At 49.3% G+C, this 22,586-nt stretch overlaps 1 long non-coding RNA gene across 1 annotated transcript; it reads left to right on the forward strand.

Moving 5' to 3' along the window:
• Positions 1 to 690: 690 nt before the first annotated feature.
• On the forward strand, positions 691 to 7,469 carry LOC135312509 (uncharacterized). The gene is made up of 2 exons (XR_010372075.1): positions 691 to 1,043; positions 3,656 to 7,469. It is a non-coding gene; the product is annotated as an uncharacterized LOC135312509 (long non-coding RNA).
• The last annotated feature ends 15,117 nt before the right edge of the window (positions 7,470 to 22,586 follow it).

A 22,586-nucleotide genomic window follows, 5' to 3' on the forward strand; every position in this document is an offset into this window, starting at 1 on the left:
GGTAACTTGCTTGCTTGCAGGCTTATTTGACCTTGGTCACAGCTTTCTTGGCCACTCTGGGTTTGCCTGTTCCTTTGTAACACAGAAAGGGAATGAGCTCAGCAGCTGGTGGTGGCTGCGGCTACCAGCAGCCTTGCAGTTCTTGTTTCAACTCCTGTTTCCTCTTTCCAGAAAGGCAAGTTGCTGTAACTGGGCTGTCAGTGAAAATGGTCAGAGGCCAGGATTTCGGCTGGTTGTGTGATTATATGAAGGCTAATGCTCTGTGTGCCAGTCCTTCATGGGAATAGCACTGTTGCTGCAAATCTCTGGTAGTCAAGACTTCTGGCAGTGTAGACCAGAAATCAGGGGGTTTTTTTCTGTTCTGCTGTTGAGGTGCTGTTTTCATATAAATACCCTTCCCAACCCCAGAGGGTGCATCTTTTCCCCAGGACTTATGTTTAATATAGCAACTGGTCAGAGAAATGGTCAACAATGTGCTACAGTGTTTTCTGGTATAGTCACATGAACAAGCATCTGTGCTGGGCACAGGCTGGACATGAATCTGGAGAACCTGCAACAGGAGCTTTGGATGTGATTTGTTTGGGCAATGGCTTAAATGACACAATTTGACACAACAACATACAGTCCATAGACAAGTATTTCTCTGTATTTGAAAATGCACCTCTTTTCTCTCTCCTACTTAAGCCTTCTTAAGCTACATGCTGCACCTTGACATCAGTCAGACCCTCCTTAGCAGGGAGAAGAAAAGCAACTCTTGCCCTAAGGGAAGCTGCTGCCAGCAATTGAAGGCAGCTGCCTGGGTAGTGCAAGCATCTTACCAAAAGGTTTACAAAAACATTTTTTATTCAAAATTTTCATGTCTTTCAGGAGTTGCATGATAGGTGTCTTCTCCCCATCTTTCCAGGTGGCTGAATTACTCTGGACGACCACATCTTCCATGAGGTGCTTTGCTTCTATCTCTGGAGAATGTGCAATGCTACCATGAAGTTGCTCATAGGAGTCTGTACTGGAGGATGAGGTCTCTCTGTGGACAGCAGGGATAAGTGAGCATCAGACTACATATCCTGTAGGTCACTCTTGCACTATGGTTTGAATCCACCTGCTTTGGAGTGTTAGCCAAAATAGGTTTGTCCAATTTCCTTTTCCCACCAAAAAGCACTTGAAACCCTACAAAGTGGCAATTTTCATGAAAACGTATGCAAAAATAAAAATCACCTTTTCTAGTCCTGCTATCAGGTTTGGATGGTTTCTGTGGGTTACAGACTGTACCCCATTAGGAGACACTCATGGCAAGTTTTCTCTGATAAAGGACAATGTGAACTTTACATCCTCTGGACCACGTTGGGCTAAGGGCTCAGCTATCTCTGACTGTGCCCCAGTGCTCCTCCATGTTTCACAGGTGTGCCTCTGAAAGGCAGGAGGAAGAATGCAGGCAGGGAAACTATCTCCAAAAGTGACTCCAGAAATCTCAGCTCTGCCAGTCACCACTGTGAAAGACCAGGCATTTGGCAGACTCCTGCCCAGCTTTCCTATGCACAGTTACCATGAGGAGGTTGAATAGCACCGGCTTCTGGAGACACACAGCAGCGTCTGCTGAAACAACATCAGTTCTCCATCTTCTCGCTTCATGGTGGTCTACCACAGTGGACAGCGTGGTGGCATGAATCAAACAGATCAAACAGAAATCTTCCCTAGTTCTTGGTCACTCACCATTGGGAAGCCCAGAGTTGGTTTCAAGGCCGGGAGAATTGAGTCCAAGGGTGAATTCATACTCACATGCCTGTAGACACCCAAGCCCCAGCTTGGACTGAGGATGCCCATCAGGATGACTGCCTGGGTGATGACAGCTGAGTCCCTTTACCCTGTGGGATGTGGAGGTGTGGTGAAGCAATATAGTCTTCTCCCTCTGCTTCTCTTCCTTCAGCAGCCTGCTCGCCTGGAAACCTTTGTATTTCAGAAGAGGCCTCTTTGAGGCCATGGTTCCCCAGACCCACTGGGAGGGGCTGTGGACCTGTGCCCACAGCCACCAAGCTTGCCCGAATTTCTTCCAGATGCGTCTGTGCTGCCAAAGGGGCATTATGCGTCCCACGGGGAGATAGTGGACTCGGTTTCAGCCATTCAGCATTTAGCACTGCATGCTGCAGCAGTCCCTAGTGTGCTTTGGCATGACCTGGCCCACAGCCTGACGCCAGTGGGCTCTGCCTTTGAGGGTGTGATGCACTGGGACAGGAGACATGCCTGGTCCCAGGATGCTCCACAGCCCAGCAGCAGGATTAGTGTCACAGTTTTCAGACAGCTGGCACTGACAGCAGCTCTGTCCTTCTGCAGCCTGGGGTGGTCAGGATGCACCCTCCCAGGGAATCTGGGCGTGCTGGTCTGGGCCTAGGAAACCTCTCCATGCCACTAGGTTTGCTCAGAGGCACTTCACCTCCATTTCCCTGCATGGCCGTTTCATTGCCTATGTCTGTTTTTACTTTCAGCTTGGTCTCTGCTATGTGTGTTTGTAGTGTCCAGCAGAACAGGTTATCAGTGCTGGTTCTGATTGCAATGTGCTAATTTAAATGCCATACCCATTCAAATTGGTAAAAATCCCTAACGAGAGCTAGTGTCTTCTAATCTGTACTTGCATCCCTTTGGAGAAAGAGCTGTGCAGAAAAATCTCTGGTGGGGGATTGCACTCACTTTGTGTACTCCGTGTGGCTCTTGATCTTTTTCTGTTTTAAACTGAATGGTGTCTGCTTGATGGATGTTTAACCTGTGCTTTTAAAGATATGTCAATATGCTGATCACTCAGAGCCGCTGGAAGGTGGCATTTGTGAGGAGCAGGGTCACTCACCATCTCAGTGATCCACCATCAGCCCTTGCCTCATCTTCCCGTTCTTCATCAAGTAGCGTGTTGCTTTCTGTCTCGTGCCCCCAAAGTCACCGAGCAGTGCTATCGGTGTAATGCAGATTGGCCTCAGAGGTAGTGGTTGGATGCATTTATTTCTATAACATCCCAAAATCTTAACAATGGCTGTGTTGCCATTCCCCTCAGGTCTTCTGGCTGGAGGTTTTTGGTATGTGCTGAGGGATGTGGCCAGGCTGTGGCAGGAGCTTGAGCCTGTCCTCCAGCGTGGTGGGGTACATGCTAAGCCTGAGCCTTGTGCTGTCATCTCCTGCCACATCTGCAGGTCAGCACTGCTTTCATTCATCTCTGAAGCGGTTTTCATTCAGGATGTATCTTGTGGGGCTTCACTTTCAGGACTAGTATCGCAGTGTCTGGTATTGTGTCAGCTTGTGGGCTGAAAGCCAAGATAAAAATGAACTTGGTGGTGTTTAGAGAGGTGTTTGGGTAAGCAGTTCCAGCTTTAAAGAAGAATGATGTGCAAGTCTGACCCCACACAGATGGGGATCCACACAAGCGCTGATGCCAGGGATGGGCTGAGCATTCCCCCTCTGGAAGGCTAGGAAAGGCTGTAAGTTCAGCCTTTCAAAATACATCCATGCCAGCCAAAAGTCTCTTTCCACGTGTTGGAAAGGCAAATAAAACAGAGCACCAGGGAGCAGGCAGAACTGGCCTTTTATTGCCAGCTCTTCCTTGCTAGTCGGCAAGGAGAGGATGTTTCTTTCAGACCTACTCTACGTCTTCCTCTCTCTGTTTTTTTTCCAATAGGAAATTGTGAGTGCATGAGTTAAGCAGAGCCCCAGGGAACGGGAACCTTCAGAGCAGCGTGTGGCTGGCAGGGTACAAAGCTGGCAGCCAGGGTAGGACATGCACGTACTCACCACACAATTGGCATCGCTCAGCTGCTTCGCCACATTCCTTCCCCTCCCCTCAACCCAGACTGTCTCTCCCCAGCTCCCGTCACTGCAGACAGGTTGGGAGTAATGCCACTGCAGCACCATGACCTAGGGAAGGTCCTGCCTCCAAAAGTAATTGCTGCTCCTTCTCTCTCCCCAGTACTGACTTCTTTTTTAACCTGGATCCATTCCCTGATCAGGCTGTCCCCTGGACAGGGACAGGATGAGCCATGGCGGGCGGCTGGGAGCAGGGAAGGGGTGTGCTGCCCATGGCTATGGGAAGCCAGGCAGCACAGGACCACCTGGTAGGTTTGCTACCAAAAGCACTGCCAGACTTAATCAGGGAGAGGCAATAGCTCTCCTCCAGTTGGCCCCATGAGTCATTGCTCTCTTGCCTGCATCCTGAGGCCATCTCGGTTAAAGCCGCCCTGCTCTGTCCGGCACGGCTACAGCAGCAGGAGCCTGTCCAAGCTATCCATGTGGGAGGGAGGTGGTGTCTTTCACCCCTGGCATGAGCCCCTAAAATCTCCTGGGAAAATCAGCACCAAAAATACTGACTGATGCTCCCCAAGCAGCAGAGGCTCCCAGAGCTGGCACGGCCACTGTTGTGTACCCTGCACGTCCATGGGTGCAGAAAAGCCTGCAGCACCAGAGGGACAGGCCCTCGTCAATACACCTCGACAACATGCTGCCCCTGTGTTGAACCAGGGAGTGTGTGCTGGCTAAAACATGTCAGCACAGAGACCTTCCAGGCTAGCCAGGAAAGCCCCAGGGAGATGCTGAGATCGCGGGATCTGTGCTGGAAAAATAAATGAGTGTATCTTCCTGTGATGATTCGGTCTCCAGTGCCCTCCTACACGGCACTTCTCCCCTGCAGCTTCTGCCCAGGATTTTAATGCTAAGAGATATCTTGCGTTATTGTCTCAACTCTTTCCCGACATTGCTGGAAAGAGCAGGGATGCGAACGAAGCCTGCATTCTCTCTGTGAAGTCGGCAGCTTCAGCCGTGATGACTTGGCTGCTGGTGAAAACAAACCTCCCTGGCTGGGGCTGGAGGGGACATGGCCTCTGCTGCTTCAGAGGTTATTAACAGCAGTTTCCAGCAGCTGTGGGACAGGTCCTTGGTTCAGAGCAGCTTCCCAAGGAGTGATACATGAAGGGTCCTGTCTGCCCACATGCCTGGACAGCACCAGGTATGATGGGACCTCCTCCTCGTTACAGGCCTGGCTGTAGAGCACCTAATCCAATATTATTAATGACAATCAGAATAGACATGATGTAATTTAAACCACTAGGCTTCTGTAAAAGGATTACTCTTAGGTGTTGAGCTGCCCGAGGATAGGGGAAAAAGCATTATTTTGTATATAGAGGAAATCTCTTGACACTTCAAAATGCTATGGGAAAGAGGAAATAACTATAAGAAAACAGAGCTGACCAGGTCTTCCTCTGGTGATCTGGTGGATGAGCAGAAGCACATCAGCTTAGAGTGACAGAGATGTAGCTGCAGGTGGTCTGGCCCAAGGCCTTTCAACAGCTACTGGTGTGGCCTGCTGAAACGCTGCAAGGAGCTGGAAATCTCTGGCTCAAGCAGGAACATGCTCAAAAAGCAAGCCTTGGAAACCACATTGTTCCTTCCCTCTCCCGTTACACCTGCCATCCAGCCCTTGCTGGAAGGGGAGGCATGCAGAGACTCTGCAGGGAAACCTTACGCTGTGTGAGGATGCCTTAACTGGCAACCAAACTTTTCCTTGGAATGCAGAGTCCAGTTTGATGAAGAACAGGATGAAAAGGGCAAGTGCATGCCCACCACAGAGCTGAGAGCGTGGTGATTACAGTTCTGGTTTATAAATGCAAGAGCTCAAAAGCCTGGTCTGATGGAGCCAGGCTTGAGACTTCAACCCTTGCCACCCACTTCCCAATGTATGGATTGCTTTAACCCTCTGGGGTCAGGTTGCTTTGGTGTGGGAAAGGTTTGTTTCTCTTTTCCTTTTAAACACTTTTGAGACAGTGGGTGACAGCATTCCCTTCCTGTCTCTGCAGGACATTTGCATTCACTGGGATCACATGCTGCAGAATACTAAAGCTTTCACTCAACAAGACGTGCTCTGCACAAATCCTCATCTTTGTATCAGAGAGAGCCCAAGACTATTCCATGCAGATACAGGGAGAGTCAAAGCTGAAAACCTGTAAATCTAAGCTACATCTAGAGCTGGTTAGAATAGTAAATATGAGCCTGGAAAGCTGGAGAAGATGCCATACTCAGCTCTTCTGGCAAAGAGTTGTAGTAACCTCCTTCAGGGAAAAAGGGATGGAGTCCTTTGGTCTTGGCCTCCAGAGAAGGTATATTCTGCCATGCACTTGTCTGAGCCAAAGCTGAGATGGGAGACTCACAGCAGCCTTACTGATAACCATCTGTGTCAATGGAGAGCTCTCTTTGACTAGGGAATACTGAACAAAGCCTGTGAGGTGGCTGCCCTGACCAGACGTTCATCTGTCCTCTAATGGATAGATGGCTCTCTATTTCTTCTGGGCCATTTTCTTTAGTTCTAGGTGGGCATCTTGCATTTCTCTGGCTGCCAGCCAAGTGATAGTATCTGTGGTAGGAAAATGTGGGCAGGCAGGAAGAGATTGGCTCTGCTGCGAGGTGAAAGCATGTGCGCCTGATCCGCTGCGTGGTTTTCCTGTGTGGCACTCAGTGAGGACCATAATGAAGGGATGTTCCTCTGGAGTCAAGTGCTGAGTCTGCATCAATAGCACAACCTAGCCTAGACCTTCATGCTGTCACACAAAGACCTGGTCTAAGCCTGAATCCTTCCAGGAGAGAACAGGGCATGGTCCATCCCTTGTCAGATGTCCACAGAGGTCATATCACAGTGGTGAGGTGCATTACACTACCAGCAGTAATCCTGAACAGGGCTGGCTTCAGTCTCAGCTCTGGACCCACACTGTTTCCAGCATGGTGGGTGGGAAGCACATGGGTTGCAACCCACTGCCTGCCTCATTCACCAAGGACGTGAACTCTGGGGAGCCGATGGTAGGCATGGAAAACCTGAAACATCTCTGCCTTGAAGCAGGCTGTGTCATCCAGCCTTGACTTTTTTCCTTCCCCACACACTGGCCATGGGTCTTGTGGGTGGCAAAGCTGCGCAGCCCTACAGCACCGGAAGCCCTTGCAGCTGAGATGCCTTTCAGTTGCTTCCAGCGAGTAACCCACGGAACCCCTCCAGGCTCATGTCCCTTGCAACAGGGACCCATCCCAAATGGTTGTGCCAGTCCGATGTGCCAGGTCTCTATGGGTCTGTCCCTTGCGATGGCTTCGCTGATATCTAACAGTGGTTCAGCTCACACTCCATCTTCTCTGGTGGGGAGGGAGGGCTTCATAGGAGCTCTTCTCCAGAGCTGTTTCACCAGAAAACTCACTGGAACTTACTATCTTGAGAAGATCTCACCCTCTATTAGATCTGTTTGAAAGAGCTCACTGGGTTAAAATGGTGAAAGAGGGGGAATGATGAACAGATGCAGCTCTTGCTTAATTTTTAATCGCCTTAAGAAACCATACTAAAACCATGTTAAAAAAAAAAAAGAGTTGTTTCCAGGAAAAGTTTTCCAAAGTCTCAAGTCAATTTCCTTTCCAGCACCATGAAAGCCGCTCTTTGATAAATATTGTAATTAAAAAACCTAACAGTCTTATTTCTTCTCCAATTCATTTTAATGTTATAAATTCAGTGGGGGAAGGGTGTGCTTAGGAATAAAATGTCTGTATTTTCTCATATAAACATATCGTTCTTAGGAAGACACGTTCTTCTTTGACAAGGGTCTTTCTGTTGGAAAACAGTGGATTAGCTTTGCCCTGACAGCCCAGGGACAGTAAAACTTGTTAGCATGGAGAAACTGAGTGGCCCAGCTGGAGTGGGATAACATTCATATTTAACAGGGCAATTGTCCCACTAAGTCCACGGCAGCAGTGCCAAGCAATCCACCCCCCCCTCCCAGGGATCCCCCCTCAAGCTCTAATGCAGCTGCTGACTTGCAGCACATTTCTTTTCCTAGATGTCACCTTGGGGTTTTTTCACCCCCCTCTCTGGATTTCTAGGATGCTTGAACTCATTTCTGCCTGTGGTATTGCTGATGTGGATGGGCTGGGCTGCATTTTTAGGATCTGATTCAAAGTGCACTGAAGGCAGGAGCAATTTGCTGTTGATGTCAGTGGTCTCTGGAGCAGGCCTGACTGCAGAACTGTGTAACTGCTATTTTTTTATCCAGAAAATTGCAGTTAAAGGGAGCGAATAAAAAACCCCACATTTTATTTTAAAAGTAAAGCACTCAGGCCAGGTCTATTGGCTGCTGAGCAGCCAAAATCAAGGATCCTGCTTAAACCAAGGTATTGCGCCAGACCCTGCCCTGAAGCAGAGAGAGAGATACCGAATTGCCCACCCCCTGGGAAAATTGAAGCTGTCCTCTTTTAAAGAGAGATTTTACTCTCTATCTTTGGATTTTGTGTTCTAAACAAATGAAGGGCTTTGTGAAGAGGAGGAAGGAAAAAGCAAAACCCAATGACCTTATGGTAAGCACGTCAGGAATCTGAATCCAGCCGATCGTGAACCTCTGTAAGGTCTAGCCACACCAGCATTTCCTGAGCCCGTGGAAGGAGAGCACAGCCATACCAGTGAGCAGTAGATGAGATTGTACCTCTAACAGAGGGAAGGGGCTTACAGAAATTGCCGTGTTTATCAGCTGGGAGTATTCCTGGGAGGAGGAGTGGTTGTGAGTTATTCCTACTTTTTTGAGTAATTTCAATATTCATAGAGGCAGTTGCTCCAGCAGAGGTGGTTCTGCACCATGCGCAGTGCAAGTTGGCTGCATCCAGCATGGCGAAAGGTGCAGCTCTGCAGATGTGGATGGGGCACCAGGCTCACACCTCAGCTCAGGATCCGACTCACAGCCACATTGTTATCTTAAAGGGTAGATGACATGAAATGATTCACCATCATCAACCGTTAGCATTCAATGTGGTTGAGTCAGGGCTGGTGGGCTTAAAAACTGGTGGATTGGTTAAATGTTCTTGGAAGAGGAGGTGTTGGGTTTTTTCCTTTGCCTGCTGGATTGTAGACCTCTGGACGGTGGCCAGCTTGTGTGCGATGCTCTTTTCAGCAAGCACGAGGCAAAGCTGGTTGGCAAAGTGTGTAAGCAAAGCTCAGTTGGGTCTATGAAGAGCTGACTTTTGCTGTCTCTCACAGATGCCTCTGGGTCTGTCTTCGCTTGGGAAATGGGTGCCTGTGGGAGGCTGGGGACTTCCACCCTATGATGGGTGCAGGGTGATGGGAGTGTGTCTTCTTCAGCCTGGCCAATGTCTGGCTGCTCCTGTCCTGTCCCCTCTCTATGCCATGGGATGCCCGTCCCTGCTGGGTGACCCATGGATCCCACACCCTGGGTCTGAGCACCATGAAATTATGTTGAAAAGCACCACTTTTGGAGCTGCCCAGTTTTTGTTTGCTGCCTTTTGAAATCTTCAAATATCCTTGTAGCTACAGAAAGCTCGAGCAGAAACACCAAATGCTCAGTCTTGTGACAAAGCCACAGACACCAAAGAGCTGCCAGGAAAGCAGGACCCAGTAGCAACGGATAAAAAAAATGTATGTACGGGTAACCCTCAGTTCAAACTCCCAGTGTGGGGGCCAAGCTGCAGGTGAGGGGCTGCCAGGGAAGGTGTGTGAGATTTGGGTGGCTATTTAATTGGGAAGAATTACAGAGTCATTTGGACTGGATCGCTTATTTGACTTTCCTTGGGCTTCATCCAAAGCCTGCTAAAAGCTAATATGATTTGCTTTTCCACTGACTTCCGTGGGCTTTGGATCAGAATCTTTGTGCCTACAGGGTTATCTCAATTTCCTGGAACTTGTTCACTGTTTGAATTTCCTAACTATATTTACTGCCAGGCTGCTTTTTTCTTTAACTCCCGCCATTTGATTGCAAAAAGTTCCCAGCAGCGGCTTGTTACGGGAGCTTGTTACGGTGTTGCTGTCTCAAAATTGGCCATGCATGTCCCTGGGTGTCCCCTTCTCCAGCTGGCCCCATGTAACTCTTAGAACATCACAAGATCCACTACGAGCTTGCCTCTGTCAAACCATTTGGTGCAGTTAAAGAAGATTCAGGAGTGTCAGGAAGCATTATTTGTATTTTTCTTTTCTTTTCGAGCCTTAGACACTCTTTTGCAAAGGCATGGGCTCCCCAGAAGATGTGTTTACTCTCCATTTATTACCTTTTTATTCGCTTGGTCGCAGTCAGGCACAGTACCAGCCAGAGCCTCCGCAGCACTGTCTGTGCCTGATTCCAGCCTGCACCTATAATTGTCCCTTGATCTCTGCGTGAGCCTTGCCTTTTCCTGCATAACGGGTAGCATTTCTCCCTGAAAGACAGGGATGCCAGAGCACAAAAATTCTTGTTCCTGAGCAGCACCATGAGTAGGGCAGAGCATTTAATTAGGTAGATTAATGAATGTGGATTCATCAATCCACTCAATTAAAAAATGAGCATGGATAAAGCAAATTTTCTGATCGACTCAGCTACAATTTATTTTAATTACTGCAGGGTGATGCAGATAAATTTTGGGGTGATTGTGTATTTTTTCTGGGTGACTGGGGAGGAAGCATAGCCTTGTGGTCACAGACCTGCCCTTTGGGCTGGGAGACAGGGGATTCATGTTGGACCTTCCTGTAGCCATGGGTACAGCTTGGTACTGTGGTTTTCAGCGGCAGTGCAGACATGAAGACCTGTCTGTTGTCTGCTTGGACTGACAGCTTTTTTATCCAGTCAGGGTGAAAAGCCATTTTATGAGCAACAAGGATCCGAGTCTGCAGAGACCATACCACAAGCCCTTTCCTCCCTTTTCTAGGACTAACCTAATAGTAATAAATGCAGAAGAATTTCTAGTAAAAGCCCTGGCTGTAAGTGTTTAGCACCTTGTGAAAAACAATGTGGTCTGACATTTAAAAATAGAGAAACCCAAAGTGAGGGGGTGGTTTGGAGAGCAGAGGTTGTGGAGGAGCAGGGCTGAGCCACTGCGTTGCCCATGGGTCCTCCTTGGAGTCCCAGCAGATGATGGAGAGCCATCAGCAGAGACAGTCCACCCCACTGCATCTCCCAGGAGGTGGGTGGTTGTATCACTTCCAACCTCTCACCCAGGAGACCTGGTGCTAACGGTTGAGCAAGGCTTTGATGATCCTGCCTGAATTGCTACCAAAGTGCATTTAATCCCAAAGCTGCTCTTTGGAACAAAGTGCCCTCAGTAATATCTACAGACTTGCAAACGAGTGTGTAACTTGCTTTTCCACTTGAACTAGGGCAGGTTGACAAGTATCTATCTATTCTCAATTTTTTAGGTATTAATGGAAATTTGAATCTTTTAGGAAAATGCATCTCATCCAGGAGTCAAGACAGTCCTTTAATTTTGGGATCCAGATTGGAAAAAAAATTACAGCTTTTAAACCAGACCTCTCTCCCCCTTGAGCATTTCTGAGCCCTCCAAGTAGACCTGCACTCCCGTGTAAAGGACAGCCTTTTTGCATAGGACATTTATTTCCTGAAGAATGTGTTCATGTGTGAGTGTATTTCGAAGGTTACAATGTTATAATATATATAATGTAGTATACATATACTCATATATATATATTTATATACAATTAAGAGCAGAGTTAGCTGTGCAGACAAGCTCTACATTGTTGCTCTCAACGTAAATATTTCCCTTGAGCACACAGAGTCAAAGTACAGCTTGCAATATATATATAAAGCTGGGGACAAACAGCAGCTTTCTGGCAGCAAGTATGACAGCTTTATTCTGGGTCAGTGCTAGCCCTGTCCTCTTCTGCTGTGCTGCTGGGACCTCTAGCAGTTCTAGCACGGGTGGCTGCCGCTGGGAAGCTCTGCCTGGAGTCTGCTCTTCCAGCAGTGTGCGACACGTGAGATTAAAGCATGTGTGATCATTTCTAACGGGGATGGCTGGGAAAAAGTCTGGAGAGCATGACCTCCCTGCCCTCTGTTAAGTTTTAAGCACATGCTGCTGAGTCGGAAAGACCTCAAAATGTATTATTTGAAGGGATTCAATGTGTTTTTTTTAAGATGAACTTTGCATTTATGTCATACCTTAATGCTTGGATTTTACAACATCTTGTTCTTTGTAAGTGATTCCCACAGATTAATTATGCTGTATGAAGAGATTAATTAACTTTACGAGAGTCACCACCCCTGGCAGTGAAAACGAGAACCGCTTCTGCTGGCTGGGATGGGTCCGCGCTGTGTCTGCATGCTCGGAGGGTTTGGGCTCTTGGGTGCGGGCGCTCGGCTCCCTGGGAGGTGTGAGCACGCCAAAGGCCATTACCCACGGGACGGATCTGCTCTGCTGTGTCAGAACACTTCAAACTGACCAGTGTCGCAATGACCTTATTCCCCAGCTTTTTCACATTCAATCTCCTTTAGCTCTGTTTTTATTTTTAAAGCCCTTGTCAAATACTGAATAACGACCCCCCCTTGCCAAGGCAATTGCTGGCCAGGAGTCCTCTTTTAACGCAAACTGCGGGTGATGGCTTTAACGTGCTTGTGGCCATGCTGGGAGAGCAGACCTGAAGTGTGGGTGGCTGGGGATGTGCCTCCCAGAGCAGTTTTCATTTCAGCTCACCTGAAGTGCAAAGCAATAGCACTGAGGTGACAGGCCAGGTCACAGTCACTGGTGCATTAGGTGCTGCATGAATATCTGTGGAACTTAAAACGTGAGCAGGTAAGCCAGGCGCACCGCAGGGGGTGAGCGATGGTGCATCTGAGGGAAAAGGTGTTTTGCAAGCATCCCCTAGAGCTCTCCTTGGAGGCACAAGGCAAAGCCTAGTGGGGCATTTTAAAATTTTGGGGTGCCAGACTTCAATGCTGTTATCACAGGGCTGGCACAAGCAGCCACCCTGTAACCACCCCGTGACCACCCCACTGGTGTGTTAATTCAATACCAGTCTGTTGTCTTGGGGTGGGAAGGCAAGTGAGGCAAACCTGAAACAGGACTTTTAATTTCTCCTGTGATTCCCAGCTCCCCCCTGCAGACCCAAAAACTTTCCCAAGTCCCAAAATCCTGATGTTTTGACACCCCAACATCAGCCATCATACTGTGCTGCTGCAGTGAGGTCCAGGCTTGTGAGATCAAACGCTGCTGATCCAAGCATTGATTCAAACTCCTCACCTGGTCGAAATGTCAGCCTGGCATCTCAGTGTGGCTCAGTGCTCGGAGAGGTCTCTTTTTTTATTTGCTATTAAAAAAATCCCTGCTCTGCTAAGGGGCTCCTGAGTACAAAGTGTTGTGTGCAGGCAGCAAGCACAGCATGTTCTTGAACAGCAGCATGCAGGTACATGGCTCAGCCCTAAGAAGAGTAATTCAGAGTTAGGATTTACCTTGGCATTATTTGATGCCACCTCACACACAGATTTAACCTTTCCCCAAGCCTGAGGTTTCCTGCTACATTTTTTGGAAGAAAAACTACTTAAAAGATTATTTCTCTATCTTTTTTATCTTTATCTACCTTTATATCTTTATATCTGTCTTTAGATAGATCTTTATATCTATCTTTTTATCTTTATCTTTATCTCTCTTTTTCTTTCTTGTCTTCTTTTTCTTCTTTTTCTCCGTTTCTTCTACTTCTTCCTCTTCTACTCAGGATCTGGTTCACTGGTCCTGTTACAGAGTCAGTATGTTCAGAGCACTCCCTTTACACCGGTTCAGCTTCTCTGGGTAAATAACCATTCCTAGGTGTGTCTGGTTTCAAGACCTTCTGTTACATTTCAGTGCTGATGTGGCAGATCCCATGGTGTCTAAAGCAAGGTTCTTCCAGCAGAGATGAAGTAGTGCTGCTGGCCTTTGCAAAGCCCCCTTTGCAATAGTGGGCACTTGTTGGATGCCTGTGCCCAGGAAGAGAAATTCATCATAAGGTGTGTCTGGAGGGGAGGGGGCTTTGAGTGACACAGAAATAAAGAGATTTAACAAAATGCAGGTAGAGGCATTGTCTTCTTTTTGCTGGTGCACAGAAGCAGAGGAATAAGCAATGGTGTGGAATCTGTGGAAGCTCAGGTGGTGTTGAGCTCAGAGTGTGAAGGTTTCTATCCCTACCCCCAGCAGACGAGAGGGGTGGCAGGGGCAGAAAGGGTGGCTGGGTCCCACAGAGAACCTCACCCAGGCATACCTAGCTCCCAGCCTCAGGTACAGCCCAACTCCTGTGCCCATAGTGCATCTGGACACCTGCCTGCCTTGCCCAGGCTGCCCGGGCCAAGAGGGGTCTGGCCACAGCCCTTTCTGCAATGTGGGAGCTGACGGAGCAGTCATGTCCTGTGCTGGAGGGCAGGGTCCTGGGACACCTTCCTCCCGTGGCCTCTCCTCCAACACAGGCATCCACTGACTTCCCATCTCCCCCCACTTGTGACCCACAGATCAGTTCCACAATCCACAGGTGTCCCTTTGGTGTCTGTGAGCTGGAGAAACATTCACACAGGCAAAAATCAAAGGGGAAAAAATTGCAAGTTAATTTTTTTCCCATTGAAAGCCCCTTAAAACTTGCAGTGGGGGAGGGAGAAGGGAATTCCATAGTCAAACAAGGAATTTTTCTCCTCCAGAAAAATATGCCACTTACAGGGTGTATTTTTTTTAATATGAGCACGAAATGTGATTTTTTTGGGGGAGGAGCCACTGTGCATCGACAAACAGGAATGGTGGGATGATATTGTGCTCATTGGGGAGTCAGTACATTCAGTTAGGACCTGGGAGATGCCTCCACTGCTGGCCCAGGTGAGACCTAGGAGAAGCTGCACCCTCTCTCTGCTTGCATTCGTCATCCTGAAATGTGGGGTTGATGGTACTGCCTTTCTATCCAGAGAGCTTCACGGTGGCTTGGTGTGACATACTGGAAACTGCCATTAGTAGCATGTCCATAAAGACATAACACAAAGCCACGGGGAGATTTTTTGACCTGCAAGGTTGTGCTGAAGTCCCACGGAGCAGCCCAGGAGGATGACTTTAGAAAGGTGCTTTTTGCTTTTCCTGCTTTTCATCACTGAGCAGAACCCAAGGTGAGAGAGATTCACGCTGTGTGCTGGGGTGACGTGGTGGTTACAAATAAGTACACAAAACCAAATTACCTGTCTGGAGGTGAGCATCCAGGAAGAAGGCATCATCTCTGTCTGCAGCTTTTGTTGCACCGAGGAACTGAAGAAACCCCTTCAGGTCTTTGTTTTCCCTTCCTGGCTCTCGTGCCAGGATTTTGCACTCCTCTGGGTGCACCCATCCCTCCAACCATGGACATGGTTCACACTTTCCCCCAATTGGTTTCCAGCAAAACCAGCCCAAAGAGAAGAGGAGCTGGTGCGGCAGGGTGATGGCTGCTGTGCTTTGAGCTCCCTCTTCCCTTTGGCCTTTGTGGGGGTGTGTCTGGTGGCCCTTGGGTTTTGCTGTGCAGCTTTTGTTGGGTGGGAAGACAGGCTGCTCCTCCCATGCGGTGTTCAGCTCCCTCCCGACTGCTTTTTGTGCCTTTCAGCCAGCCAAAGCACTTGTTGGCTGCCTGGGTACCTCTCCCGTTTGTATCGATATCTTTGAAGCTTATGGCCTGTTGCTAGACTGGTTGGAGATCAGCTGCTGATGGGAACTGGGGAACATGGGATCATGTGAGCTTACTGTTGTCCGTACTGCAGTGTATCTACCCCTGCAGAGTATCCATGCCTGCAATTTCTTGGTGTCACCAGCCACACAGTCACCCTTCTGACTTTGTCCCTGACTGGTGCTGCCATCCGCACGCAGTACCAGTATGGACACTCTCTCGTGCACAACTGAAGAGAGGGAGTGTCTCTTCCTACCTCTGTGCTTTATGCAGGTTGGACCAGGCAAAAGGTACCTGCAAAAGCAAATGTCTCTGCTCTTCTCAAAGGGTGCTTCAACCAGGGGAGGAGCAGTGTCGCACGAGTTTCACGTTTGAGGTGTGGTGGCAATAGGCAGACTAGGCTTGTGAACATGGGAGAGCTTCAACCAGAGAAGCCTGCCCCCAGAAGAGGTGTGTTTCTTTTAAGACAGAGGTACTTTGTGGCTTTTTATTTAATCCTGCAAGTGCATTCTTGTCCTTTTATGCTCTGTAGTGGTAGCATCCTCAAAATATCTTAAATTCTCCATCTGGGGCCATGCCCTGGGATTTCTCAAAGCTGGGAGCTGTGTTTATTCCTGGCATATTAGGAGGTCCTTCCTGGGCTATTTTCAGTTGGATTACAATTTCCAGATGTTGAGTCAGGCAATGAGCAGAGCATAAACCCTGCTAAGATTATACATGGAAAGTGAGAAGAGTTCCCTTGCTATAACCAGCGATTGCCCCATCACAATCTGTTGGCGGTCAGGCAAGACAAGCTGCACGTCTCTGAATGACTGCAACCCTTCTTGCCAGATTCTAAGTCCTGCAGAAGTTTCTTGTTAAGCCCCAGCTCCTGGAGTCACGTGAGTTTGTATCCAGCCAACTTTTCAAGAGAAGCATGAAGTTATCTGGACCTGAACCAGTTTAGGGATGGGAAGAGGAGGACTCTCCAGCATCCAGTGTGGATGAAGAGAGTCTAGAGGAAAGAGCTCCCTATGCTTTTTTCCTTCCCTAGACAGGAATGCCCTTTCTTCCAAGCTTCCAAGCCCTGCTCCTGCAGACAGGGCACTGGGTTGCATGGTGAGGGATTAGGTAATTTCCTTCCCTTCTCCTCTGGAAGGTGTTTTGATTAGCATAACCATTGTGTTCCCAAATTAGCTTGTATTCTTGCCTTTGCCCTTAGGCTGGCTTTTCCTGTTAGATGCCTGCTCTGGCTCAGTGGTACAGCTTTCCATGAGCTGCAGCATCGCAGGGTGCAGCTTAAGTAAGGATGGATCCAGCTATGCTCAGTCTATCAGCTGCCCTTCCTGAGTGATCTTAGGCTGATGCTGAGACTACAGAGAGCTGGGCCTACAGCCCTGCAGCTCTCCAGTGCCTGGCATAGCTGTGTGGAAACTTTCAAACAGCCCAAGCTTTGATGTGAGGCTTGGGGTCCATGGCGTGTGCTGGACCAAGACCAGGAGCAGCCGGGACAACGGTGCATCTCCTTCCCTGCCATCGTGGCAGATGGAATGTCAACTTCTGGCACAGGCTAAGGTGCCTAGCTCTGGTATCTCAATCCATCCTGGCTAGATGGGCCGAAGCCTGCCTAGCACATCACTGTGCCATTCACTCACCTGTTCTCACTTTTCTCGAACCAAGGATCATTCTGAACTGAAACAATGCAAAGTTCAGGGTGAAAATTAAGAGTAGAATGTGAAATATTTTCCAAGTGCCAACAAGATAGACACACACACACAGAGTGATGAATCAGGGGCTCCTGAGTGCCGTGGAGAGCAGGAGCTGCTTGCACAGCGGGTCTGGTCGGACATGCAACTGAGAAGCTGAGGTTACTGGTTGACATGTCCCTTTGCTGTCAAGCTTTATCCCCAGAAGATGTGTCTGGAGGTCTGATATCAGCTGGTTAACACTCATTCACTGCTGGATGAGCCACAGGAGGTGGTGTAGCTTCACAACCCTCCCTCTGTGGAGATAGGTCTGTTTAAGTAAATTCTTCAACAGAACAGGTTTAAGTTCTGCTTAAAATATCGCCAAAGAGGGATGGAGGAACTGAAGAACCACATGGATATTTGACTTTGCCCCATTGCAAAGCGCATGTCATAATGCCTTGAAATGGCCTGGAGCAATCTTCCACCAGATTTAAGATGGACTTACACAGTGGGGAGCCCTGTTATGGCCAGAGAGTAGAAGAAAAGATGCTGCAAGAACATGATGTTCTTGATTAGGCCAGCAGGCAACGTGGGAAGTAGCTGGGGAGGAGAGAAAGAGGTTACCTTCTCAAAACCTTCATGAGCTAATTTAACTCCAAGTTCCTCATCAATGCCATCTACTTCTGTAGCAGTTTGATTGTCAGTGGGCCCAAAGACAAAGTCATTGAACTTTTAGTTTCTGGTTGCCATTTTTGCAGGCTGGAGTGGCTGGAAAGGGGAGGGGAAGAATAAGCTAAAGTACAGATGTGCCTCTTATGACTAGGTGGTGGTGATAGTGCAAGAGCAGGGGCTGGCCAGCAGCCTCCGGCACACACAACTGAGGAGTCCTCCACCAGGGACAGTTGCAATGTGACATCCTTTTCATCCTTGCTCTGTCGTGGCTGGCTTTAGGGGCTCTGTGCTCACACTGTCCATGTGCACAAGCAGCACAAGGCCCCACCAGGTACCTTGTTTTGTGCGTTGAAAACCTGTGGTTTGGTACCCACTTGTTTCCCTGCCAGCACAGACTCAACCCTTTGCTCTTCCCTAGCATGCTTCCCAAACTGTTCCCTCTCAACCTTCATTTTGGTAAGCTGAATAGCTAAACTTTTGGTTTCCTTCGTAACTCTGTGTCTCCATTCCCCGATGGCCGCGGGGCCCTACCCAGCAGCTGCTCCTGGAGGGATTCACTTCCTCCTTTGAACATGAGCAACTAGAACTGCAGCCACCACCCAGGAGAGGTCCAAGGGCAATGCCAGCAGCAGTTCAGAGGGATTTCTGGGATTGCAGGTTTCTCTCTTGTGCCTTGAACACCCCCACCTGAACACACTCAGGTCCTTCTCTCCCACAACCCCTTCCTGTGCAGGGATTCCCCTGGGCATCATTGTGTCTCCAGGTACACAATCTTGCCCTTAGGACTACTGAATTTCCTCATGTCCTCAGGGTCTGCCTGCTCTGCCCATGAGATATTCACCCCTTCTCTGACTTAGGAGAAAGACAGCCATCCCCAGGTCCTGCATGACAGCCTAGCTGTCCAGGAGCAATTCTTCTCCTATACAGCTGTCACTCTTATCTCAGAAGGAAAGGGCTTGGGATTCATGTCTAGTTGCAAAGTTGATTTGCAAGTTGTACGATGTTACTCCCAACTACTCTGGCCTCCCTCTAAAGTTCACATGTGCCATATCAGCACTTTCTTGCAGCTCACAAGAGATCCCTTAACTGGGAGCCACCTGAGGAATGTGGCTTCCACCAAAACCCATTCTTGACTCTGGGGTAGCTCTGTTCTAGAGGAACAGGACGCCCACCTTCAGCAGCAGTGCAGCTCAATTTTTTCCACTGGAAAGGCAGGCTGGGCGGGTGCACCTCCTTGGTTAAGTGGCTACCAGCTGCTTGGAGGTTGGTAGCACAGTGGTGAATGCCTCACTGCGAAAAGACAGAGGCTTTTGGGAGCTGTGTGGACTTCCCAAGGGGCGCTCCCGCCTCCCACCCCATGACTCCACAGCTAGCACTCCTCCCACCAGCACTTGGGGCATCTCATGGAGCAGAGCTGTGCGGACAGGTAAACAGTGGAATAGGGATCTAACAGGTGAACACCATGAGTGCTCCTTTATAAGTGTTATTCTACACACAGGGCAAAGCCCAGCTGTTGGGACACGGGGATTTAGTGCCCTCTGGGAACTGGGCTGTCCTGCTGGTCTCCGGCTGCCAGCCCACCAAAGCGGGTGTCTCCTGCAGGTCCTGGTTCATATTTCATATTCAAGCAGTATTTTCCAATCCCACACGGAGTTGGGTCAAAACAGGGGGAGGCCAGGGTGTACCTTGCTCCAGAAGCAAGCACAGCTGTGGCATGGTGCATTTTCTAATCCAAACCCCAGCCGTGTCACTGCAGAAACATGGGCAAGGAGGGAGAGGAACAATCCAGAAGCTCTTCCCACCACTCCCTGCAGTCGCACCATGGCTTAGCACCATGCTCCGCTGCAGTATCCTCCTCCAGTTTCCATCACTGGAGCAGAGCGCCACTTATTAAACCCAGACCAGTGGGCATTTGGTAAGGCGTGCGGGCGAGGAGGGACTGCCAGGGAGGCAAGCAAAGGCCAGAGGTACCCATCCCTGCTTTTATAAAAAAGGGGCAGCTGCTTCCAAAGTCTCCAACAGAATCCAGTGTGGATGTGGGGCTGCTTGGAGGATCAGACCAGCTGGTAGACAATGCAGCATCGTGTCCATAGTGCAGGCAGCAGCCAAATCTGGAACAAAGGACTCTTCTGCTCTCACTCTTACCACCTTTTGGTGTATTTCTGTAGCAGTAAGTATCCCACCATGGCAGTGAGGGTGGCAGGCACTTCGCCACCTCCCTAAGGGCTCAGGATTGAAATGCACAACCGAGCCCAGGCAGAGCTGACTGCTCTCCTGTAAGAAAGCACAAGCCGTGCCTGTCTGCATGTTCAGCTGCAGCCTGGATGTGGATCGCATGGGGATGGGATGAAGCGCTTGGTCGCAGTTCCAGCTGGCTCCCCAGGTAGGATTTTGTGGTTGATTCTGCATAATTCAGCCTGGATCTTCAGAAGGAGCTGGGCTGCAAGGGGCCTTGGGGAGTCCTGCAGACCTCACCCCTGCCTTGCGGCAGGGTTTGTTTGACGACTGCTGCACAGAGCTAAAAATACCCCAGTGATGGTTATGAATTTAGGATAACTAATACATCCAGTGGAAAGATTTGGAGCTGTTCCAGGGCTTAAACAACAGCTTCTTCACCAACAGCCAAAGACTTGTGGATGCAAAAATAACTAGGAACTGAAAAACTTGAGCTGGAGCAAGGGATTTTCAAATCAAACCCAAGAAAAACTTTCTAATGGTGAGGACGACCATGGATAATCGCCAGCACTTTGGTTGTTTTAACAACAGGGTACACAGACCTCTGGATTCAGGCTGGATACTGCCTCTGGGCAGGAGCTGGGAGAGCTAGTAGTTAGGGACAACTACTTTGATATGGGGTGAAAGCAAATTATTCTGATAATATAGGACCCAGTGGCCTAGATCAGCAGCGCACTGCAAGAATCAAAGGGAAACACCATGGTGGGAGGTATAAGTTTGACATCTCAAAAAGTGGGGAGAAAGACCCAAGAATAGACCAACTGGAGACCACAGATGCTGGGAGGGGTGCTGTGGGGTGAATCAGCTTTGAGCCATGTAGATATCAGTGAGCAGAGGGTGAGCGAGGGTTCCGGATGTCTGTCTGCGGACACAGCTAGGGAGGGTGCCATCCTCTAAGTGTATCTGCATCTTGGTGGCAGAGGACACCCAGGTTCACATCCCAGATCTGTCTGACCAGGGTTTCATACCACACCATGCATTTCTCCACACATGCGTGTATCACTCTGCCCTTGTTTTTCCATTATGCAGTGGACACTCAATTATTCATTTGGCTGGAGACGGTGAGAGTGAGCTGCTCCACCATGGCTGCAGCTGGGGAAACAGGGACTTGTGGGGCTTGGGCCGTCGGAGCTGTTCAGACCCCACATTCCTGCTTCTAAGCATGGTCCTTGCAGGGTTTAACCAGCTGATGATCCCAGGGGGACTGGGGCAGGGCTGGACCCCAAACCTTCATGACTTTGCTTGAAGGGCTGAATGTTGGATCAATCCCTGCCTATGGCCATCCTTCACGTTTGTGGGTCTTGCCAGTCCAGGTCCTGCCTGTGGTGGGGAGCCCTGCCCTGGCCGGTTTGACTGCAGTGTGTAGAAACCCCCCAAAAGTCTCCAAGTTTTCATGAGTGCTGAGAATAGAAGTGTTTGTGCCTGTTTCAGGTCCCTATGCAGAAGCTGTATTATCATAATTAGCCAAAACGCTTCTCCATTAGCATATTTGTTCTCTTCTTCCATCACATCAGTGTGCATGAAATGGTCACTTATTCTCCTTGCTGTTGTGTCGAGATGTACCAGGCTGCGGGCAGGACCTGCTGCCTGTCTCCAGCCCAGCCTCAATGGCACTGCTTGTTCTCTGTGCACAGGGCAACGATGTGGGATGATGCTGAGAGCAGCCCCAACCACCACCCCCGAAAAGGTCTGCCCACTGAAATACATTGGTGCCACAGGCTGCAAGAAGAGAGATGGCAGGAGGCTGGAAGATCCCAACAGCTTGCCCTGTAATGTCTAATTATCGCTCCCTCCCAGCCACTTTTATAGCAAATGAATTTCTTACTCCACAGTCAGTGCCTAGAAAATGCAGAAGCTAGGGTGTGCACCGCAACGTGGCCAGGGAGGCACAGGAAAGGGAGAGAGATGGCCTTGAGCTTGGCTGAAAATATGGAGGCATAGGAGACATATTCCCACCCGAGTCCAGACCTTTTGTGCTATTTTGGGTGAAAAGTGTACCCAGTGCAATCTGTGTGTTTCAGAGTAGGCAGAAACTTCTGCTCTGTCAGTTTATGGCTCCTGCTTGGTTGGGTGTCTGGGTGGTGGGTTGGTTTTGGGGGCACTTTCCTGGGGAGATGGGCCTTTGGTCAGAGACAGCTCTTATGCTCTTATGGCACAGACCAGCAGGGTACAGCATCTCCTGAAGGGTGCCCTGGGTCTTCTCTGACAGTTCAGCCTATAGTTAGCCCCCTCCAACACGAAGGGAGTCCCTTCTAACCCCTCCCTTTCCATTTCCAAGGTTCTGGGGCATCCAAATCACTTTCAGATAGCTAACTGCTTCTCGTGAAGACAGGCACCTGCGTAATACACCTCCAATCTCTTCTGTCCCACCATTGAAGGGCACGGAAAGGCCAGGTGGCACGCAGAGGGCGCATGCCCAGAGGACAGCCACCACACTGGGTGGCACTGGCCATCGTGGACAGCTCTGCACACAGTTTTGTACCTGTCCTGGGACCAATGAGCTGGTGGATGATGGATGAGACCCAGTGCTGTTTAAGCACACAGCATTTGCAAACCATGAAGAAAGGCTGCTGCTGGTGTCAGGCATGTTTAGTGTTTGACCTGCTTCATGGTGC

Source organism: Phalacrocorax carbo, chromosome 3 (assembly GCF_963921805.1).
Source record: "Phalacrocorax carbo chromosome 3, bPhaCar2.1, whole genome shotgun sequence".
Taxonomy (NCBI): Eukaryota; Metazoa; Chordata; class Aves; order Suliformes; family Phalacrocoracidae; genus Phalacrocorax; species Phalacrocorax carbo.